Here is a 21,019-nt window from a genome sequence, read left to right on the forward strand (position 1 = left end):
CATATGTAAGAGTCATCTCTTAACGGAAACCTAAAAAATGTCTTTCTGACTTTACAGACATGGGTATGAGGAGCTGTGTGACAGGGATCATTCACACGTGAGGGCTTCGCAGAAATGCCACTGCAATCTAAAGCAAAGGAAATTTTGCTATTCTCTGCAAAGTCAAGCCTGTTGACATGCAAGGCAAAGACAAATAACTTGTTAATTACTGTTTTATTTAATTTAACTTTTCTTGAAAATCCTCTTTTAGTAGTATATTTTTACTCTTTAAAATGCTTGGCTCAGTAGAGCAAACAAAGGCAATGACAGAGCCTTTATTTGAGAAATAGTTGCTATAGGAAAAGATATTCAAGAGGAATTCATTCACCCCTCCTGGTAACAGTTTGGAGAAAGGAATGAGCTGAGGAATATGACCCTCATCCATTTGTACCATCGTGCCACAGCTGAGAAGGCCGGGGGAAAAGGGGGACGTGTGCAGATTCAGATGGCATAGGAAGTATTGTGGAGACAGAAGGGGTGGCTCTAGACACCCCCTGCCCGCTCCAGGCACTTGTGTACTCACATAGCTCACCCATTGGTTCAGGCCGTGACCTTGGAATTCCACTACAGTTCCACATCTGATATGGATTCATGATATAACTTGTATAATTTATCTTCCTTCAGACAATGACATTAATATTTATCCTCTTCATTAGAATAGAACACGTCAGCTTGCATTTACAAATGCTTAAATATCCTCTTTCTTTCTTTAGACTTGAAAAATCTCTTCTAAGTGAGCCTAGAGCTTTAGCTGTGGTGTTAACTTCCTGACTAATCTTTTGTCCAACATCAGCTATGTCCTTTTAACAGAGAACATCCTTCAGCTCCTCTTTTTCCAGATAAACTGCACTCTGAATCTTTTTGGTCTCCACAGTGAAAAAAGCGCTGAGTGAATAAAACTGTCTGAGACAGGTCACATTCCTAGCCCCTCAACAGTTAAGTAAAGCTAATTCTTCAGTAGTTCTGACTTCATCCCTTTGGGGTTTTTCCATCCTCTATGACACGTGGTACACTGTCTCTCCTTTTTCTGATGCAATGCAGCCTACATTATTGAAACACTCCATTTCTGATTTACTAATTAGCCTATATTACCAGAATTGGTCTGACCTTATCTACCTTCAGTACTGTTCTTCCTGGCTCTGTTCCTCCAGAGCGTTCTCATCTATTACCATGAACAATGCACATTCGGGAGCTTGTTTGGGTTATGAGTCAGAATATAAGCCTGTCTCCCAATTGGCTGCTGTAGCTAGAAGGCTCCTGAGGTTTAGCTGTAATCTCCAATATTCTTTACAGTAATTGTTATTTTCTTTACAGGGTAGATTAAGGGATCAATATCTAAAAGTAGTAGAGATATTATTATTATTTGGCGTTTGTAATTCAAACTGTAGACTGTTGAGAGCAAATTTTACAGGCGTAGAATTGCATGCCCTAAGTACCCCAATGTTTTTTTTTCCTGCTGTTAAGCAGAAGGTGAATGCTGACTGTCTCCAGTACAAGGAAATAGTCTCAGAAGGCAGAGTAAGGTTTGTTCCACCGTGGACTTCTGCTCAGACAAGGATGATAGATGTTGGTGGAAAGATGTTCCAACTTCTCCTTCCTGTGCAGCTGAAACAACAGTGCGTGCCATGACATAAATAATCAAAATAACATTAACTTAAATCAAAAATGAACCAGCCCAGGAAACCTCTCTGTTGTACTAGGTGACCATACACTGCAGTCTCACACAAATGTGCTTATCTGCTCACTGGCTTAGGTGGTGTGTAGAGAGCATGTCTGGTGGGCTGATTAATGAGCAGCCAGCAAGACTGCACTAAGTTACAGTCATGTTTAGCAAGAAGATTAGGACTTCTGTAAGGAGATGAGGAGTTTAGCCCAGCAAGAAAACACATGCTTTCAGAACTCAGAAGGGACTGATGGTATTTAGAGTTTCATATAGGCAAAACCAAGAATGTTTCCTTGAGATGTTCTGCTGTGTTGGTGACTTCTTAGAGTGTGAGTGATTTCGTTGGATCGCTGAGCCTGCTGACTTCAATAGCACAGCAGCACCTTACACAAGTTTAGGGTTTAAGCACTAGGAATTATATATTACTGAATACCAGTCCATTTTCTCCTGTTCTTCAGGAATGTGACCCTGAATACATTCGGCCCCATGGCCTCTCTTAATGTTTTTCTACCCAGAAGAAATGTAGAAGAAATTCTTTGCATTATGTAATGTATCTACATCAGTCTTATCGCAACTTGATCTATTACAGAGATTTGGAAAACAGTTTACGTAAAACACATTTGCCCCAGAAATAGAAAAATTTCCACAAAGTGGGATGAGCTTCTTTGGGAAAGCTTGCTTCCCTTTGTATCAGACAGATACATTTTATACTGTTTTATTATCATACTCAGCAAATTTTAGGTACATTTTTTAGCACTTCAAGGAGAACACAGTGGATAAAATTGTTATGTAATGTTGCCTCCTGCATTTGTGACATAGCCTACAGACAGCTATACATGCAGTATACTTTAGGCAAAGGGGCAAAACAATTTCCATGTGAGATACCGTAAATTACTGATAGCATAAAATAACTGGCCATAAGTAAGTCAGAGCGTTTGGAATGTTTTGAATAAGATGTATAATTCTATGAAATCATTATTCATTTGCTTTATAAAGATGTAGCAATTTGCCACTTGGTCACTCACTTGAGGGAGAAGAAGGGGACTGTGGTCTTTACTCAAGCATAGCCCTTTTTCAAGAAAGTACAGCTGACACAGAAGACATCCCAGTAGAGAAAACAGATCAGAGACTAAGAAGATAGAATTAAAAAAAAAAGAAAAGAAAAGAAAAGAAAATTTCCCAACAATTCAAGCAGTTCTCTTCAAACAAAGACAATATTTATTGTGATAATGACCAATTTTGTGTTCCCAAACAGATGCTTTTGAAAAGGGATGAATTCACCGGTTCCATCAGTATAATTATTTTCCTTCGATTGTACTGGGACAACCAAATGATTGCAAGAGGATGAGTAAAACAAAAACAAAAAGGAAAAAACAAAAAAGGAAAATAAAGAACCAGTTCTAGTATTAGTGTGATGGGAAAGGTCGTCATCAGCATCATTGGCATGCAGGAGTGGCAGTCAAGAAGGCTCTGTCCTAAATCCTAGAAAAGCTCAAAAACATACTCTGCAAAGACATAAAATATCTGTCTTTTCAACTGCAGCATTCATAGACAAAGGGAACAAGGGACTGATCAAATGATAGAGCATGCAAAATGTCCGAAGCAGTTCATAAGAGGTGAAAAAGTTTGTGCTAGATTGATAGACAGGATGTAGTAGGGTACATCCTATATATATATATATATATATATATATATAGTAATAGGAGAGTGACCCAAATAGCTATATATCTTAACTACTTATAATTTTGAGAAGGCTAGTGGGCAATCTTACATCCAAAGACAGAGCAAATATAAGGTAACAAAAGGGATTGCCAGAAAATGTAGTGGAATGAATATGGGAAGAAAATGTCCAAAACAGAGGAGACAGTGTGGACAAAATCATCCCAAATACCATGATGAAGAAAAACAAACAAAGCAAGTGAAAGAATGAGATCAATAAAGCAAGAGGGCATCAAAGAGGTGGGGTTTTACACGTAAATAAGCTCCATACAACACAAAATGCAAACTCTTCCAGCTGCTCAAGGAACTGCTGGATGGGACCTTTCAAGAAACTGTCCTTTAGGGCATAGGAACAGAACAGAGCTGGCAGCTCTTTAAGGACACCCTCCTGTGAGCACAAGAGCTCTCCATCCCCCAGCAGAAGAAGTCGAGCAGAGGAGGCAGGCAATCGGCATGGCTAATTAAGGACCTGCAGCTTAAACTGAGGGAAAAGAGAGAAGTGTACAGGAAGTGGACTCAGGGTTGTACAGGCTGGGAAGAATACAGGAACATCGTCTGCATGTGTAGAGATAAGATCAGAAAAACCAAGTCACAGATGGAGCTGAGTTTGGAGAGGGGTGTGAAAAATAACGAGAAGGGGTTCTTCAGTTATGTAGGCAGGAGGAGACAGACCAAGCAGAGTATTCTCCCTCTGATAAATAACAAGGGAGAATTGGCTTCCTCAGACATGGAAAAAACTGAGATGCTCAGTGAGTGCTGAGCCTCAGTCTTTACTGGTGGTCAGGCTCCCCATATCTGCCAGGACCCTCACCCCTGAGGTATGGGTGAGAGGAGCAAATTCCATCCCATTGTAACAGTGGAACAAGTCCAAGACCTCCTCATGAAATACAATCTATATAAGTCCATGGGGACAGATGATATCCATCCGAGAGTTCTGAGAGAAACTGCTGCTCTCCATCATATTTGAAAATTAATGGCTGTCTGCTGAAGCCTCTGATGACTGGAAGAAGGGAAACATTACTCCCATTTTTAAGAAGGGGAGAAAGGATGACCTGGGGAACTACAGGCCAGTGAGCCTCACCTCTGTGCCTGGGAAAATCATGGAACAGATCCTTCTGATTATCTTGCTAAGGCACACACAAGTTGAAGAGATAATCTGAGACAGCCAGCATGCCTTGCCGACAAAACCAAGCTGAGTGGTGCAGTTGATACACTGGAGAGAAGGGAAGTCATCCAGACCTGGCTGGAGAACTGGGCCCATGTGAAACTAATGAATTTCAACAAGGCCAAGTGCAAGGTGTTGCACTTGGGCTGGGGAAATGCCAGGTAGTTATACAAACAGGGAAGATCTCCTTGAGAGCAGCCCTGCATAGAAGGAGTTGGGGGTCCTGGTGGACAAGAAGCTGGACACGACCCAGCAGTGTGTGCTTGCAGCCTGGAAGGCCAACTGTGTTCTGGGCTGCATTAAAAAAGGGGTGGCCAGCAGACAGAGGGAGGTGGTTGTCCTCCTCTACTCGGCTCTTGTGAGGCCCCATCTGCAGTACTGCATCCAGGCCTGGGGCTCCAGTACAGGAAGGACGTGGAGCTCTTGGAGCAGGTCTGGAGGAGGGCCACTAAGATGAACAGAGGACTGGAGCACCTCTACTATGACGAACAGTTTGTTTAGCTTGGAGAAGAGAAGGCTCTGGGGAGACCTCGTTGTGGCCTTCCAGTACTTGAAGGGAGCGTATAAACAGGAGAGAGAAAGGCTGTTTACATGGGTTGATAGTGATAGGACGAGGGGGAGTGGTTTTAGACTGAGACAGGGGAGTTTGGGTTAGATAATAGGAGGCTTTTGACACAGAGGGTGGTGACGCTCTGGAACAGGTTGCCCATGGAGGTTGTGGATGCCCCATCCCTGGAGGCATTCAAGGCCAGGCTGGATGTGACTCTGGCAGCTTGGTCTGGTGGTTGGTGACCCTGCACATAGCAGGGGGGTTGAAACCAGGTGATCATTGTGGTCCCTTTCAAGATAGGTCATTCTATGTTTCTTTGTTTCTATGAAATTGGAGAAGGAAACTATTAACCATAAAACCCACAAATGAAAAGATGTCTGTAAAAATCGGTAGAATGCCAGATAAAAGAGAAGGGTAGGATTCATGAATAGACTTGAAGCCAAAAACCAGACACTGGCTCAATGTTATGTCACAAAGGCATCCTATGCCTTTTCCAAGGAAAGAAAGTGAATTTGCAGCAAGACAAAGCAAATCAAAATCATATGATGTGATGCTCACAAAACCAGAAACCAAGTGTAACTTAAAAGCAGAATACTGAAGAGAAAGAGATAAGCTGAAATTTCAGGTCAAGAACAAGAACAAAGGAGTCTCTGCTTTTATTAAAATGTATTGCCCTAGCAACCTCTGAAACCAAAAGAAGTGCTTCTCTTGTAGACAACTGGCAAACAGAAGGGGTAGCAGGAGGAACTAAATCTTCTGTTCCATCCAGGCAGCAAAACGGCTAGTAAATTACCATTATTTTTTTTTTCAATTTTTTTTTTTTTCATGGACTGGGATATCTTCCAGACTTGTTACATGCAATAACAGATAAAACAATTTGGCTGTTAGAGGGTCTGACTCTGAGAAAATCATTTTCCTGACATGAACAAAACAGCTAACAATGGGAGCCACACAGAGAATGGAAAAGGAGACAGTATTGTCAAAGAAGCCAAGAGCTGGACGAGTAGCATGGTACTCACTGAGAGACTAGGCAAGCTATTTTCAAGAGACTCAGTTGCTTCAAACAAAACACTAAAAAGAGCTTAGCATCAAAGGCTTGCAAAAGGAGAGACATAAACTGACTTGACATCAACAAAACATGTTGTCAACCAGAGCCAACAGTGGATATTAATAAACGTCATGAGAGCTACTTCACCATATTTGGGACGTCATCAGGTTGAGAGAAATGGCAAAGAATGACATTTGGGGTAAAAACTGAGGGTAAGACTTTCAGTGTTACCAGAAAGAGGCACAAACAGGATTCTTAAGAAGTTGCATCATAGTGGATAATGTTTTGGTGACACAGATGCAATGACAGCTTGGTGAAGGCTGCTGTGAGTGACCATCCAGGGCAGCAGAAGTGCAGTTTGGAGTGCTGTCACATGCAGAGGTCTTCTGATTACACACGGTCTGTGACCTGACGTTGGGAAGACAGAAGTATTAAAACGAATATCCACACAAAAGGGATCCGGTAGTTTAGGGCTTATTGCATTTGTATATTTGTAGCATTTGTAAATCAGCTACATTCACCTCCCCCTTCCTCAAAACTCTGTGTAAGAAATCTTTCATACTGTTGTTCAGTTTTGATGTGTGGTAACCTCCACATGATATAGCTAGCTCATACTTCAGAAATGGCTTACCCACCTCAAGTTTCTGACGTGTCTACAGAAATATGTGACAGATGCTACAGAAGTGACAGTAAGTGCCTTCTATGTTGGAGGTCAAACTTGAACAAGGGCTGCCAAGAATGCCTGTGTGTGGAAGTTACTTGACAAGTACCTCCAGCGTGCTCAAGTGTGGGAAGCCTTCAAGAAGGTAACCAAGATTCACTAGATTTTTAAAAAGCCATTATTATCAGCTTCTGAGAGATTTCAGCACATGCTATCTGTACTGAAAGGCTGGCATTTAAACATATACTTCAGAGGACTGAGATGCACATAGCTGGCTTCTTTTCTTGGAAGGAACGTTGTAACAGGAAGCATGGCAACTCACCAAAAATATGACATCATAATATTGAAAGAAACATGGACAACTGAATGACATAGAAAACATCTATCAAAGTAGTTATGAGGCAGTTTCAAGATAGAGGTTATAAAGAGTCTTAGAATAAGTTACATAAAACAACTAATTGCCAGTGTTTGTGTCAGTCAGAAGGAGACTCCACCACCTCCCTGGGCAGCCTGTTCCAGTGCTCCGTCACCTCACTGTAAAGAAGTTCTTGCGCACATTGGTGCCGAACTTCCTGTGCTGCAGTTTCCGGCCGTTTCCCCTTGTCCTGTCTCCACTCACCACTGAAAAGAGTCCGGCCTCGCCATTCTGCCCCCCACACCTCAGATATTTATAGACCTGGATCAGGTCTCCTCTCAGTCTCCTTTTCTCAAGGCTGAACAGACCCAGTTCACTCAGCCTTTCCTCATAGGAGAGATGCTCCAGGCCCTTCACCATCTTCGTGGCCCTCCGCTGGACTCTTTCCAAGAGATCCTTGTCTTTTTTGTACTGGGGAGCCCAGAACTGGACGCAGTACTCCAGATGAGACCTCACCAGGACAGAGTAGAGGCGGAGGATCATCTCCCTTGACCTGCTGGCCACGTTCTTTTTAATGCACCCCAGGATGCCATTGGCCCTCTTGGCCACAAGGACACACTGCTGGCTCATGGCCAACCTTTCGTCCACCAGGACACCCAGGTCTCTCCTTAGAGCTCCCCTCCAGCAGCTCATTCCCCAACCTGTACCGCTGCATGCAATTATTCCTCCCCAGATGCAAGACTGTACACTTGCTTTTGTTAAACCTCATCCAGTTTTTTTCTGCTCAGCTCTCCAGCCAGTCCAAGTCTTGCTGTATGGCAGCACAGCCTTCAGGCATGTCAGCCAATCCTCCCAACTTCATATAATCAGCAAACTTGCTGAGGGTGGCCGCTATCCCCTCATCAAGGTCATTGATGAAGATGTTGAACAAGACTGGACCCAGCACAGACCCCTGAGGAACACCGCTGCTTACAGGCCTCCAACCGGACTCTGCACTGCCAACGACGACCCTCTGTGCTCTGCCAGTCAGCCAGTTCTCAACCCACCTCACTGTCCACTCATCTATCCCACACTTGCTCAGCTTTGTTAAAAGGATGTCGTGGGGGACAGTATCAAATGCCTTGCTGAAATCAAAGTAGACTACATCCACTGCTCTCCCCCTATCCATCCAGCCAGAGACAACATCATAGAAGGCTACCAGGTTGGTCAAGCTCCTGATAACCTCCTCTTCTTCCAGTTGTCTGGAGATGACATCCAGCACAAGCTGTTCCATCACCTTTCCAGGGATGCAGGTGAGGCTGACTGGCCTATAATTGCCTGGGTCTTCCTTCTTGCCCTTTTTGAAGACCGGAGTGACGTTGGCTATCTTCCAGTCTTCAGGCACCTCCTCCATCCTCCAAGACCTCTCAAAGATGACAGAAAGCGGTTCAGCAATCCCCTCTGCCACCTCCCTCAGCTCCTGTGGATGAATCCCATCGGGTCCCCTGGATTTGTGAACATTGGTGTTGCCTAGGTGCTCTCGGACCACCTCTTCTCTGACAGAAGGGAGGTCTTCCATTCCCCAGATCCTCTCACTAACCTCCAGGGTCTCGGATTCCCGAGGGGGAGCTTTTTCACTGAAGACAGAAGCAGAGAAGGCATTCAGTATCTCCGCCTTCTCAGCATCCCCCGTTACCAGAACACCTCCGTCACTTAGCAGGGGAGCCACATTCTCCCTAGTCTTCCTTTTACTGTTAACGTACTTAAAAAAACCTTTTTTATTATCCTTTATCCCCTTTGCCAGATTTAATTCCAGGTGGGCTTTAGCCTTCCTCGTCGCATCCCTGCAGGCCCTGATGACATTCCTGTATTCTTCCCAAGTGGTCAATGGATCAATGTCCAGATGGAAGTCTGTGATGAGTGGTGTCCCTCAAGGGTCAGTACTAGAACTGGTGCTCTTCAGTATCTTCATCAATGACATTGCCAGTGGGAACATGTGTGCACTTAGCAAGTTTGCCAATGGTACCAAGCTGTGTGGTGAAGTTGACACATGTGAGGAAGAACAAGATGCCATCCAGAGAGACCTACACAGGCTTGAGCAGTGGGTCCAGGAGAGTCTTGTGAGGTTGAACAAATCCAAGTGCAAGGCCTTTCACCTGGGCTGAGGCCCACTGTCAATACAAGCTGGGAGATGTAAGGATGGAGCACAGCCCTGCCAAAAACATTCTGGGGGTAATGCTGGGTAGGAAGCTGAGCATGAACCAGCAATGTGCCCTTGCAGCCAGCCAAACAGATCCCGGTGTAGGGAAGAGATCCTTTTTCTCCACTCTGTGCTGAAGTGACATCACCTGGAATACCACATCCAAATGTGGAGTCTTCAAGAGAGACATGGACCTGTTGGAGTACATCCAGAGGAGAGCCACAAAAATGACCCAAGGAATGGAACATCTCCCATTTGAGGACAGGCTGAGAGAGCTGGAGCTGTTCAGCCTGGAACAGGGAATATGAGTTGATAGGACAAGGGAGAATAGTTTTAAGCTGAGGCAGGGGTGATTTAGGTTAGATAGTAGGAGGAAGCTTTTCATTCAGAGGACGTTGACGCAATGAAACAGGTTGCCCAAGAAGGTTGTGGATGCCCCATCCCTGGAAGCATTCAAGACCAGGCTGGATGAGGCTCTGGGCAGCCTGGTCTAGTGACTGGCAACCCTACCCATGGAAAGAAGGTTGAAACTAGATGATCATTGTGGTCCTTTTCAAGATAGATCATTCTATGTTTGTATGATTCTATGAAAATGGTGAAGAGAAAGCTCCTGGAAGACCTGAGAGCAGTCTGAGTATTTAAACGGGGTCTGTAAGAAATAAGGGGTCTTCAACAGGGCCTACATATGAGGAAAATGTTTTTTATAATCCTTGAAGTGGCTCACAGTGCACGTTCTGTAGATGCATTAATTCACAGAAAATATTTGCTGAAGACATGAAAAATAAAATACTCTAGATTTTTCATTTTATCAGATTGTTATATCAGCAGCATCACTTCAGGTTTAGATCCTATCCCTACTAAATAAAGATTTAAAACTGTATATTCCAAACAGAAAATTATATTCAAGAGGATGTATAAACAAATGCCATTAGTAATTTTTAAGGAATTTCTCCAGTGCTTCTGATCACGTGCTCCATACCACATCTTCCTGGGAAGTCCTGAATGCTATCAGGTTGGAAGTGCCTGTTTACACTGACACCACTCACCACATACTGGCACATGAACCCTTCCCTAAATTTGCCTACAGGAAGGTCCAATGCTTCCCTCTCTGCTCTGCAGGGAGAAGTGATGTCACATTCCCTTGGAGCTGACAGCAGGGCGTATTCCTCCTGCCACCTCACAGGCCAGCTCCAAGGGCATAGAGATCAGATTTTGCCAAGGGATACAGGCCTGAATCAAAAACTTAAGATGCCATAACCAGCTGCTATCATAAATAAGTAGCACTTGTCTGAGGTCATGACACAGAGATATTAAAAACCATATTTTTGTCCCGATCTCTGGGAATTTCTAAGCCTTCAGTTATTCTCTATTTCATATCAAGGCAGAAATTGAAAGCCTAACCAAAAGCTATTTCACTTCTTTCTAGAGCATGTTTCCTAAAGTGATTTTCAATTTTCAATGTTTTTCCTCTTTTTTCATTGATGATTTGAAAAGAAGCCCCATCTCTCCCTCGTGCCATCTTTGATCTTCCCTCTCCTCCCCACTGTCCTGGAGAAGCATCCCCTTGGCAGTAAATGCTTGCAGCTCGGGATGGGCCTTTTTGCCACCTCCCTATGAACACTGATGCCTAGCTGGTGCGGGCCCTTCAGCACCTTGCCTCTAACTGCTACCATAGCACCCACTCAACATGACACAGCAAATGGTTAACTCTTTTCATTTAAAAAAAAAAAAGTTTGAATGACAAGTCTGTGCAATGTAAAAAGGCTTCTCCAAACATTTCTAGACAAGAAACTCTACTTACAAAAGAAGAGAAGGGAGCAATTGAGTTTAGACATGCTGAACATGCTGCAATTCCGGACAGCTTGTCACTGGGAACTGTGCTCAGCCTTGGTCCAGAATCTCACCTGCTAATGCAATGTAGAATAAATGCACATAGATGGAGTCAGCCCACTTTTGTTACAGACCAACCAGCATTTATCCACTTCCCATGGCCTGGTTCAGTCTGGCACAACAGACCCAACCAGCTGATCCAGAAGCAAGAAGCGATTTTTGTGAATTGACATGGCAAGTTTTTAATTCAGCTCCATTCCTGCAACACTCTGTGAGATAAGGTAAAAAGGATGGCAGCAAAATAAAATGACAATAACTAGAGATGCAGTGAAATCCTATAAGATCCAAAATGGCCTTATGCCGTTCTTCTGATGCTTTGGCTGTGTGCTGTGGCTTAGTGCCTGGGGTGAGAAAGCACTTGGTCTTGCAGCCCTGGCTACCTGCAGCAGTACACGTTTGTCTCCAAAGGCACTCCCTTCCAACCTCAGCAGAGTTTTAATTTGTTTGCTCAGAACTATTTATCTACTTTTTTTTTTTTAACCTTACACACACAAGGTTTCAGCAATTTAAAGCATTTTAAGCCATTTCCATCTCCATGTTTCATCTTGAAGTTGAAAGAAGAGATATCTCATATGCATTACTGAACACCAAAGACAGGGATAGAATTGAAATCAGCCAAATTAGATCTATACAAAGTATACTTGACAGTGTATCTTTTACGCTCTTGCTCAGCTCAGAAAGGGCTGGCCAAAATTGTCCTGAGATGCGTGCTATATACCATGTAGAAATCACAACCTAAAGAAGATCTTTGGCAATGTTTTGTCAGCAGATAAGCTGGTTAAATATTAACCTCTTTTTTTTGCAATCCCTAATCAGAGGTTTCCATTCATACGGCTTCTCTGTACTCTGAACTTTGAGTTAATGTGTCTCTGTTTTACAGGAAAGCTTTGCTCACTTTGCTTTTGGGCTCTGCAGACCTCTGCAGACTCAATGTGACCTGCTGCTGCCAGCTCTGGAGGGAACACGATGCCACCCCCACTTAGGTCACATTAGTTAATGAGTTCACATCAGGTCTGATGTTTAGTTTGTTAAGCACGACTTACGGTTTCCAAATGAAGAGGACCATACTGGAATGAGAATTTTACAGACTGAGGAAATTCTGAAATATGCATGAGATGGACAAAAGTATTTCCAATTTCCTATACAGGAATGAAAAAAAGAATGAAACAGATTGCTTGCCTGAGAAAACAGACTCTGCCATCAGTGTACCTACAAGCCCTGAGTAGCAGCTTTCTTCCATAAAATAATCAAGTGGGAAAGTAGACATTATGCACTGTAGCGTTTCTAGATAGTATGTTAACGTAATTTGTTTTTAAAGATATAAATAAGAGAAATACATTAGCTCAATGTTGTCACTTGGTGGTACTAAGTATTAAAAATGAAATAGAGATAGGAGGCATAGTAGCACCTGATATGCTAGATTTGTGTAGAAAATATCAAATTGTTATTTCAGTAATTCAGGATTGTTTTGTGATTTCTTGGTCATGCCACACTGATGCAGTATGGAGCTGGCTGCTGGGCTGGTGCCAGGTGCAAGGTTATGAAATAACTGGTTAGGTGAAAGCTTAAGGTGAGAGCTTAACTGTGCTGCCTTGTGATCTCTCTGCAGCCCCACTGGCTGTTTTCAACCTCCTAGGTAAACAAGATCTTCTTACATACGGTTTCTGGCAGTAAGGTTTTTGTGGAGGTCCTGTGAATGTAAAATCATCGCTTCAGGGATTGCATTTATTTTTCCAGTTGCAGAGCTCCAATCCAAGCATGTTTTTGAAACTAAACAAGTAAGGGATAGCAGTACAGGACAGGGTCAAACTGCTTCCACATTAAAAATGCAGCACTGGTGATTGCATTAGCTTTGGCTTGGAACAAAAAAAGATAGCATTTTCTGGTTGCATAACATCTGCAGTCAGGATGGGCTCTCTACCAGCTCTCAGCAACCACAGTGCTTGCATAGGGATGCGAATTCAAGCCCTGCACCAAACAGCAGTGACGCAGAAGCCTCCTGTTCTCTCCACATCTTTCGTGCGCGCACTGTGCTGCTGAGGTGCAGCATGTTCTGCAGCACTGATAGCAGCAAGCTGCTGGCAGGTCTTCAGGCCTTGTTCCCCTTTCTGACCAAATCCTGACTCAGTGGGCTGGGTCTCCCAGCAGAGAGCCCTGCGGCTTCTCAGCTGTGGTCCTCAGTGTGCTGCCTGTGCTGAGGCAGTCCTGCAAGGTACCTCCTGGCATGACCTTGTGACATCTCAGCATCCTTCCCTTCCAGACCTTCAGAAAGCCTATCTACAGCTCCTGTCGTCCCTGAGTGGATCTGTTTCCTTCTGGGATCCCTTAGTCCTCCTTTAAAAGGAGACAATTTCCTCCTTAGAAAGTGTCTACAGCTTTACTTCTAAATCCTCTGAGACTCATTCCCATTGTGAGCAGATTTCTTTTAGCATTTTTGATGTTACATACAATCTGTATTATATATACATGTGTCCTATACATCTGCTATGTAAAGGATTTCCAACATACTGAAGCAAAGCCTGATAACTGGTTAGGACTAAGCAGTATTATCTGATTTTTTCAGTGTCTCAAGAATAGTAATCATACATTACTCTGCAATAAAGCCATTATATAATGATCCATCTGTGGAAGAAGAATTCCCATGAACCCAGTGGTAACAAGATGACCTGTTTTAGCTGCCAGTCAGTTCCATGTGAAGTGAAAGCACATGGCTATCTGCTGCATAGAACTGGCTCTCCAGAAATGCTTGTGAGAAGGAAGACCTTGTGAATGGAGAATGATTTGCTTCAATAAGACTGAGAATAGATAGGCTACAATATTATCAATATCTGTATCAACTCAGATTTGCTTTTGTTGTCACTGAGGAATCACAGAAGCATGTAGTGTCATGTGCAATTACGGTCTCCATCCTTTTCTGTGTGAGAAGAGGCAGTGCAGTTTTCACTGAACATCCTTTTATCCCAAGACAAGAACTGTACACAACTGATCAATAACCCAGAAAGTAAAATACATCTTTTATTCAAATTAATAAAAACTTGAAACAAAATATGAACACAAAGGGTCAGACTGTGATGTTCTTACAGGCAGAGAACAGCAATAAATGTGGTTCAGTGAAAGTGAATAGTGGACACAAAGGAGTAAGTGGTTAGCCAGTGTCTGTAAGGCACCACAGTCAGATGAAATCACTAGAAAAATAAAAAGACAGAAAGGACAAGTGAAGGGGAGATATTTGATATAGCATTGCCAGGGTTGTGTGTAACTGGGTAGCTTTTCCTTGATATAGTTGAATGAGGCATATTTCCAGGCACTATGACCCCCTCTCGCACAGAATCATAGAAGTTGGAAGGGTTTTCTGGAGTTCTTCTTGTCTACCTCCTGCTAAAACAGGTTCTCTACAGTAGGGAAAGCATCCAGGTGGGTTTTGATATCTCCAGAGAAGGAAACTCTGGGCAGCCTGTTTCAGTGATTTCTTTGTCACCCTCACAGAACAGTTTATTCTCATGTTCATATGGAACTTTCTGTCTTCCAGTTTGTGCCCATTACTCTTCGTTCTGAACAACAGACTTGTTTTCTCAACAAACTTTCACAAAGACATCCCATTTTAGATGAAGCAATCTGAAGTGAAATGATGTGTTGTTCTGTGTAGTACGTTTGCCGCATGTATGTTATACATACAGCTAAGAGGCATGTAGTAGAGAGTGTATCTGCATGTTTCTTGCTTTGCAGTGGCTAAAATAACATGTAGGAAAAAAAGAGCAGTGATCCTTTAAATCTTCCAGTCAGCTGGATAAGCCAATAAAAGACAATTTATTCTTCCTGCCCTTGCAGCACATAGAAAAAGGGGGCAACTTCTCAAGATCAAAGTAGCTCTGCAACACTCTCCTGTTGCCTCCATTTCTATGGGCAGATAGGCTTACCTCTTATTTGTGTCTCTTGCTAGACAGCTGATGGTCATGATGTGAAGAATTCTTGCATCTGCCTATCAAGGTGCTCTTTGAGTTGGCTGTAGTTCCAGTGATTGTAAGATTTTGGTTTGTTTGTTCTGGGGGGTATTTTGTTCTGCAAATTCTCCTTGTCTTGTAGGTATGATTTATAGCTCGGTTTGTTTTTATGCAAGAGTAATTATTCATTTCCTTTCCGCATGAAAACTTTCATCTGCTCTTTTGTGCCTGCATTTCTCTTCAGGATTGCTGTTGCAGCTTCAAGAGGTCCTAGCAATAACAGTTAAAATAGTCAGTTGCTGATGGGCAGTTAGAAGACACAGAAAAACAGGGCTAGGTACAAACTGTAGTGCTAATGGAGAAGAAGCAGCTTAACAAACAATGCCCACAGCCCACTCCCTGCTGCTCTGGGAGCCAGACATATGTGGGAAGAGCCAGTTATCTGGTGTACCTCTACTGGATGTACACCCTCCTACCACAAGGCATTAGAGGGATTACTTGCAGGGCCTGATAAGCCTTGATCTGTTTGAGTATCTATTCTCTGTAACCAAGAAAAGATGTTACGGCAGGCCTTAGTACATAAGCAGTAAGTTATGTCAATCTAACCTGTGTTTACTTTACACCAGACTGACTTCCTTCATTTTGCACGTCATACAGCCTCCAGCTCAGTATGTGCCACCCATAACGGCCAGCACTGCCCCAGAGATGCACTGAGAAACCTTTTGAAACAGAGTCCCAGTAAATGTAAGCCACAAGTGTTCAACCTTGGGCTTGCTTGGGACGCACTTAGTGAAGAGAAATTGTATTGGGCCACACCTAAGTATATGATACAGTTCAACTGCAGTAGGTTGCAACTCTTAGTGATGTCTTAAAGTGTTGGTAAGAGATTTTTGATGAAATTTGACTCTTCCCATGCTTCATCCTTGAAAACGGTATTTCATAAATGTACATATTGTCAAAAAGTGGTGACATGAATGAGGTGTGATTGTGAAGTGAGGGACATTTCTCGCTGATAAGAGGGATTATAGAAATTTGACAAAGAGATATTTTTGAGTTGAATATCTGCAACTCTATACATTCAGTTTGAAAATATGCATGTGATGTATTTATGTTGAATAAAAACAGAGTCACAAATATACCTTTTTTTTATTATTTGCAATCTTGAAACCTATTGTCAAATTTTATCAGAATGGGAAGCAAGATTGTACATTTTTTGTTGTTCACAGGACTATGTTTAGCTAGTGTTTAGAATAATTTGCCATAACTTGAGTTGGCACTGCCATGTGCCCTTCCTGTGCCCTGATTTGAGTTCAGGCAGTGCTGATCACACACTGCTGTTTGGCTGCTGTGAGCAACAGGGCTGGGCTGGGCCGCTTGGCAGGGCAGAACTACAGCCATGATAGCATGGGGTTGGGGCTGGCTGAGGGATGGGCTGGGTGACCCACAGGTTCTTGTAGTTGCACTACTAAAGTATGGGTGTGGAGGTGAATGCATCCATCTGGGCTACAGCACACACAGCCTAGCAGGGAAGAGCATTTTACCTTTCTCTAGGAATAATTCCAATTTAAAATAGTTAGTAAGAGACCTAAAAAGATACGTGTAGGACATGCAATTGAAGGTGAGCTTGTCTCTCTTTCCTTTGGAAGCACGCTCCAAGCTTATCTTCATAAGGACGTGCTTACGGTCACAGTAGGTTTGATGTGATTGATTTCAGAACTTGGCAGATAAGGTTGCTAGTGGTAAGGTAACAGAATGAATCTTTACAGAAATGCATTGATGAAAGTAGCTCCCCATTCTGCTACTTTGCACTCTGCAAAATGTACATCTGCACTGTCTGTCCCTACACAAACAGGTTCCACAAAAAGTTTTGCCTTTTCCACAGCTGAGAAAATCACATCACAGAGAGGCTGAGTGGTTTTCCCTCAGTCACACAAGGATAGAAACAGACTGCAGGAACATCTGATTCATCTTCCTGGCTCATAAGCCATCAGACAACAGTTTCTTGTGATAAAGAAAATATGCAGCTTTTTCAATAATAGGTTCTTGTTGCTCCAGCACCGGGTAGATTGTAAGGCTGCTAGTAACTGGTGTTCATAAACCATTAAGAAGGTCATTTTAAGAGACTAACTGTATGTGACTTATCATCATGAAATGATTGTTCCATTCTCTGTTCTTCTTGGTATTGTCATCACCACGGTGATCCTCTGTGCCTTTCTGAAACTCCAACATTTTTCTGTCTAAGGATTTTTATCACATGCTCTGTAGGTAGATTTCTTATTTTAAATTGTAAAGAATAAATGCACTGATTAGCTCTTACTCTCTCTCCATGTGCTTCTGACTGCCTAGGGAACCTGTTATATGACAGCATGATGGGGCGTGCTCTCCTCATGAAGACCAAGATTTGGCTAGCCAAATCCTTCAATAAAATCTGATAGACTGCATAGAATCTGCTATCATCTTTCATCCCTAAACGCTCAATTTGAGTCAGATTAAAACAAAGAAGGCTGAGGGAGATAAAAAAGAATCCCAAACCAATGACCTAAATAAGGAAGTGAAGACAAATAAGGAGTGTATGGAATGTTTTTAATAATGCAGGGATCCTGTTCTTCAAGCAGAAAGAAACTTAATCGATTTTTAAATATTTAAACTAGGAAATCTACTGTAGGAAACATTTCAGATAATTTATTCCATTATAAAAACAACATTACCAGAGTTGTGAGTTCAGTGGAAAGTTGGAATGATTTAAACCCAGGATGGTGAAGGATTCATAGTAGGCTCCTGGCTCCTTCCGGGACCTTCCCACACTTCCTGGATCCCACTTCTAGTTTTGTTGCCAGCTGTACTTTTAGGATTAGCAGTGAGCATGTTGGGTCATGAAAGCTACTGAGGTGGCAGAGGCAGGCTGTCAGCTTTGGGGAGCTGTCAGCTGTCAGCTTTGGGGAGCTGTTGCCATCCTAAACAGAAGAGAAAGAATACATCAGGGACAGTGTTGTTTTTCTTGGATGAGCTAGTCAGACCTGTGCTTTGTATATAGACGGTAATAGATATCTGATTTTCACAACAAAGAAAAATGATTTTGGTTTGTAAGCTGAACCCTGCCTTTTATTTGGTCTTTGGGATTTCTCTTTTCTCTCCCTCTTCCCTTCCCTTCCCTTCCCTTCCCTTCCCTTCCCTTCCCTTCCCTTCCCTTCCCTTCCCTTCCCTTCCCTTCCCTTCCCTTCCTTCCCTTCCCTTCCCTTCCCTTCCCTTCCCTTCCCTTCCCTTCCCTTCCCTTCCCTTCCCTTCCCTTCCCTTCCCTTCCCTTCCCTTCCCTTCCCTTCCCTTCCCTTCCCTTCCCTTCCCTTCCCTTCCCTTCCCTTCCCTTCCCTTCCCTTCCCTTCCCTTCCCTTCCCTTCCCTTCCCTTCCCTTCCCTTCCCTTCCTTTTTTTTTTAACTTCCCCTTCTCTGTTATCTCCTTGCAGAAAGAGGGCAGTGTTCTTCAGAAACTTAAGTCTTCAAAATTGGTTGTAGTTCCCAAGGGCTCCTAAGAGAAGAAGATTAGAACTGTTACCTTATACTCAGTGGGAACAGATCCTGGAATTGAATAATGATCTGAGAGGCTGTCTTTATGCAATGAATACACCTGACTATGCCATGCGTGCTGTGGAAATTTCTGCACATTTAGCTGTTCAGATAAGAAGTAGGCAAGGAACAAGAGGATGAGACTTTCACAGATAATTCACAAAATGGACATTCATGTCAGGGTGTATTAGATGCTCCTGAGAATGTAGTCACCTTGCAGAAGAGGATATAACAGCAGTTGCTGGGACCAGGTTGATGATGAGAGGTCATACTCTGAAGATGCACTGGCACAAGAAGTAAGGGCAAAGGAACTTTCCATTTTGGGCACCCTGTCTTCTTCATGTTTTGTTTTCATTTCTCATTCTGAAAACATGAACACCATTTGATTTCAGATAATGCCTTTTATTCACACATACAAGTGTTCTAAAAAGAAATATTTTTTTAAATTATTTCTGCAGCTTAAGAAAGGGAAATTCAGATGTGATCCCAAGCCAGTATAACTTTCCTAGAAGAATAGTTTGTCATTCTTGTATGTTCTTCTGTGTAAGCCTTTGTGCTGTAAGATAAAAGATTTTAAGGAAGCAGAAATGACATAACCTATATATTAAATATAATGCCATTTGTCTTGTAATCACCGTATTCAGGAACATTCTTTACTTGCTAAAAATATTTGCTGTGACTGGTTATTTTGGGGGATGAAGTCATCTACATTAGACATATGCAAAATGATGAAGTCATTCACATTTCCCTGAACTTTTTTCTTTACCATCCTTTGGAACATCCACTGCACAGTGAGATGGCAAGGAACAGGTGGCACCAGTTGGAAGAGGAGTCTTGTCTATGCTGCAGTAGGAATACTTCTGTTCATCTAGGAGGCTCATTTTCCTTTGCCTGCTAAATGGGATGTTAAATGCATTTTGGGGCTGCCATTAGAAGCTAAGCACTCAGTACTTGCAGCTATTTGGCTGAAACTCCTCCTTATCTAACGTTCAGTATTTAGCCAAACAAAATGGCCCTGAGGAATCAGACATCCTGCTGAATTGTAATCTATTCTGATGCTGCTGGAGCAAACACTGTTGATGAACAGGCAGGTGGTATGGTTGTTTTCTATGTGTTTTTGTCACTTAGGTATTTTTTATTACTTCCACTTTGCCTTTGTTCAGATCACCCGTTTCCCATTATTTCTTTCAAAAGTTTCATCTTCCACCCTTTGAACAGTTTCTGAATCATGGTGAATATTAAATCCCACAAGAAAGTATGGCTTCTGGACTATATGCAGATGCTAACCTGTAATTGCTACGAAAAGTGTTATAACACCACAAGTTAGCCTCAGGGGCTTGTCTAGTTGTCAAAAGATGTAATAAAGTATTTCTCTGGTTACTTCATAATCATGATACTCAGAAGTGCTTTGGATCCAAGTGTAATTTGTAGGACCAGTCAGATCCAAAAAGTACTGCCAGGAAGTATCAAGCTTCTGTTGAGAAGTATCTTATGGCAGTGTTGACAAATTCTGTCAGTAATGGTGCTTGTAGGTATTTTTCATCAGTTATGGCTAGAATGGGTTTAATTTACATGTGGTGACTCTACTTTCTTTCTGCACTTCTATGATGCTGTTCTCTGTTAATGTGCTGAAGTCTGGGAGAAGGAAAAACATCTCCGGTGTGCTTTCTGGGTGGTTGTTGCTGTGTGGAGAGGGCTTCTGTGATGTCAGGGATGCCTGGTGTATTTGCTTAACAGTCCATAATAGTGCAAAGCTGATTTCCAGAAAGAATGGGGAGGACTATGGAATGAATGTGGAGGTCTTGATAGTCTGGAGTGTAGGAATGAATTTAACTGCTGCAAAGGCAGAACAGAGACATCTTTCATTCAACATATTGACCAGGGAGGATTTGGAGAACATGTGAAGGATGTCTGATCCTGGTAATCTTTTCCATGCCCTCTGTTCTATTTTCCTTTTTTGTAATTTAGCCTGATTTTTCTTTCTGCAGGATTGGTTTTAGTATAGCTCTCCAGTGATAGCGATCCTGGTATTTGTCTATAATTCCTTATCAACTTCTAGGTGCCATGGTCCAAAGAGGAGCGTGGCATTTCCAGAGGGTGCACTTCAGCAGTGCAATGGTGAAGGCATTTGTGTTAGGGTGAAGAAGGATGAAGTGGTTAAAATATGGAAAAGATATGTTGCTGTGCTTAGTTTTAGGGCAATGAAGGTGGCAGTACCACATCATAAAATGAATTTAGATCCCCTCAG

The sequence above is a fragment of the Tympanuchus pallidicinctus genome, unplaced genomic scaffold (genome assembly GCF_026119805.1).
Source record: "Tympanuchus pallidicinctus isolate F22 unplaced genomic scaffold, pur_lepc_1.0 scaffold9, whole genome shotgun sequence".
In the NCBI taxonomy this organism is placed as follows: domain Eukaryota; kingdom Metazoa; phylum Chordata; class Aves; order Galliformes; family Phasianidae; genus Tympanuchus; species Tympanuchus pallidicinctus.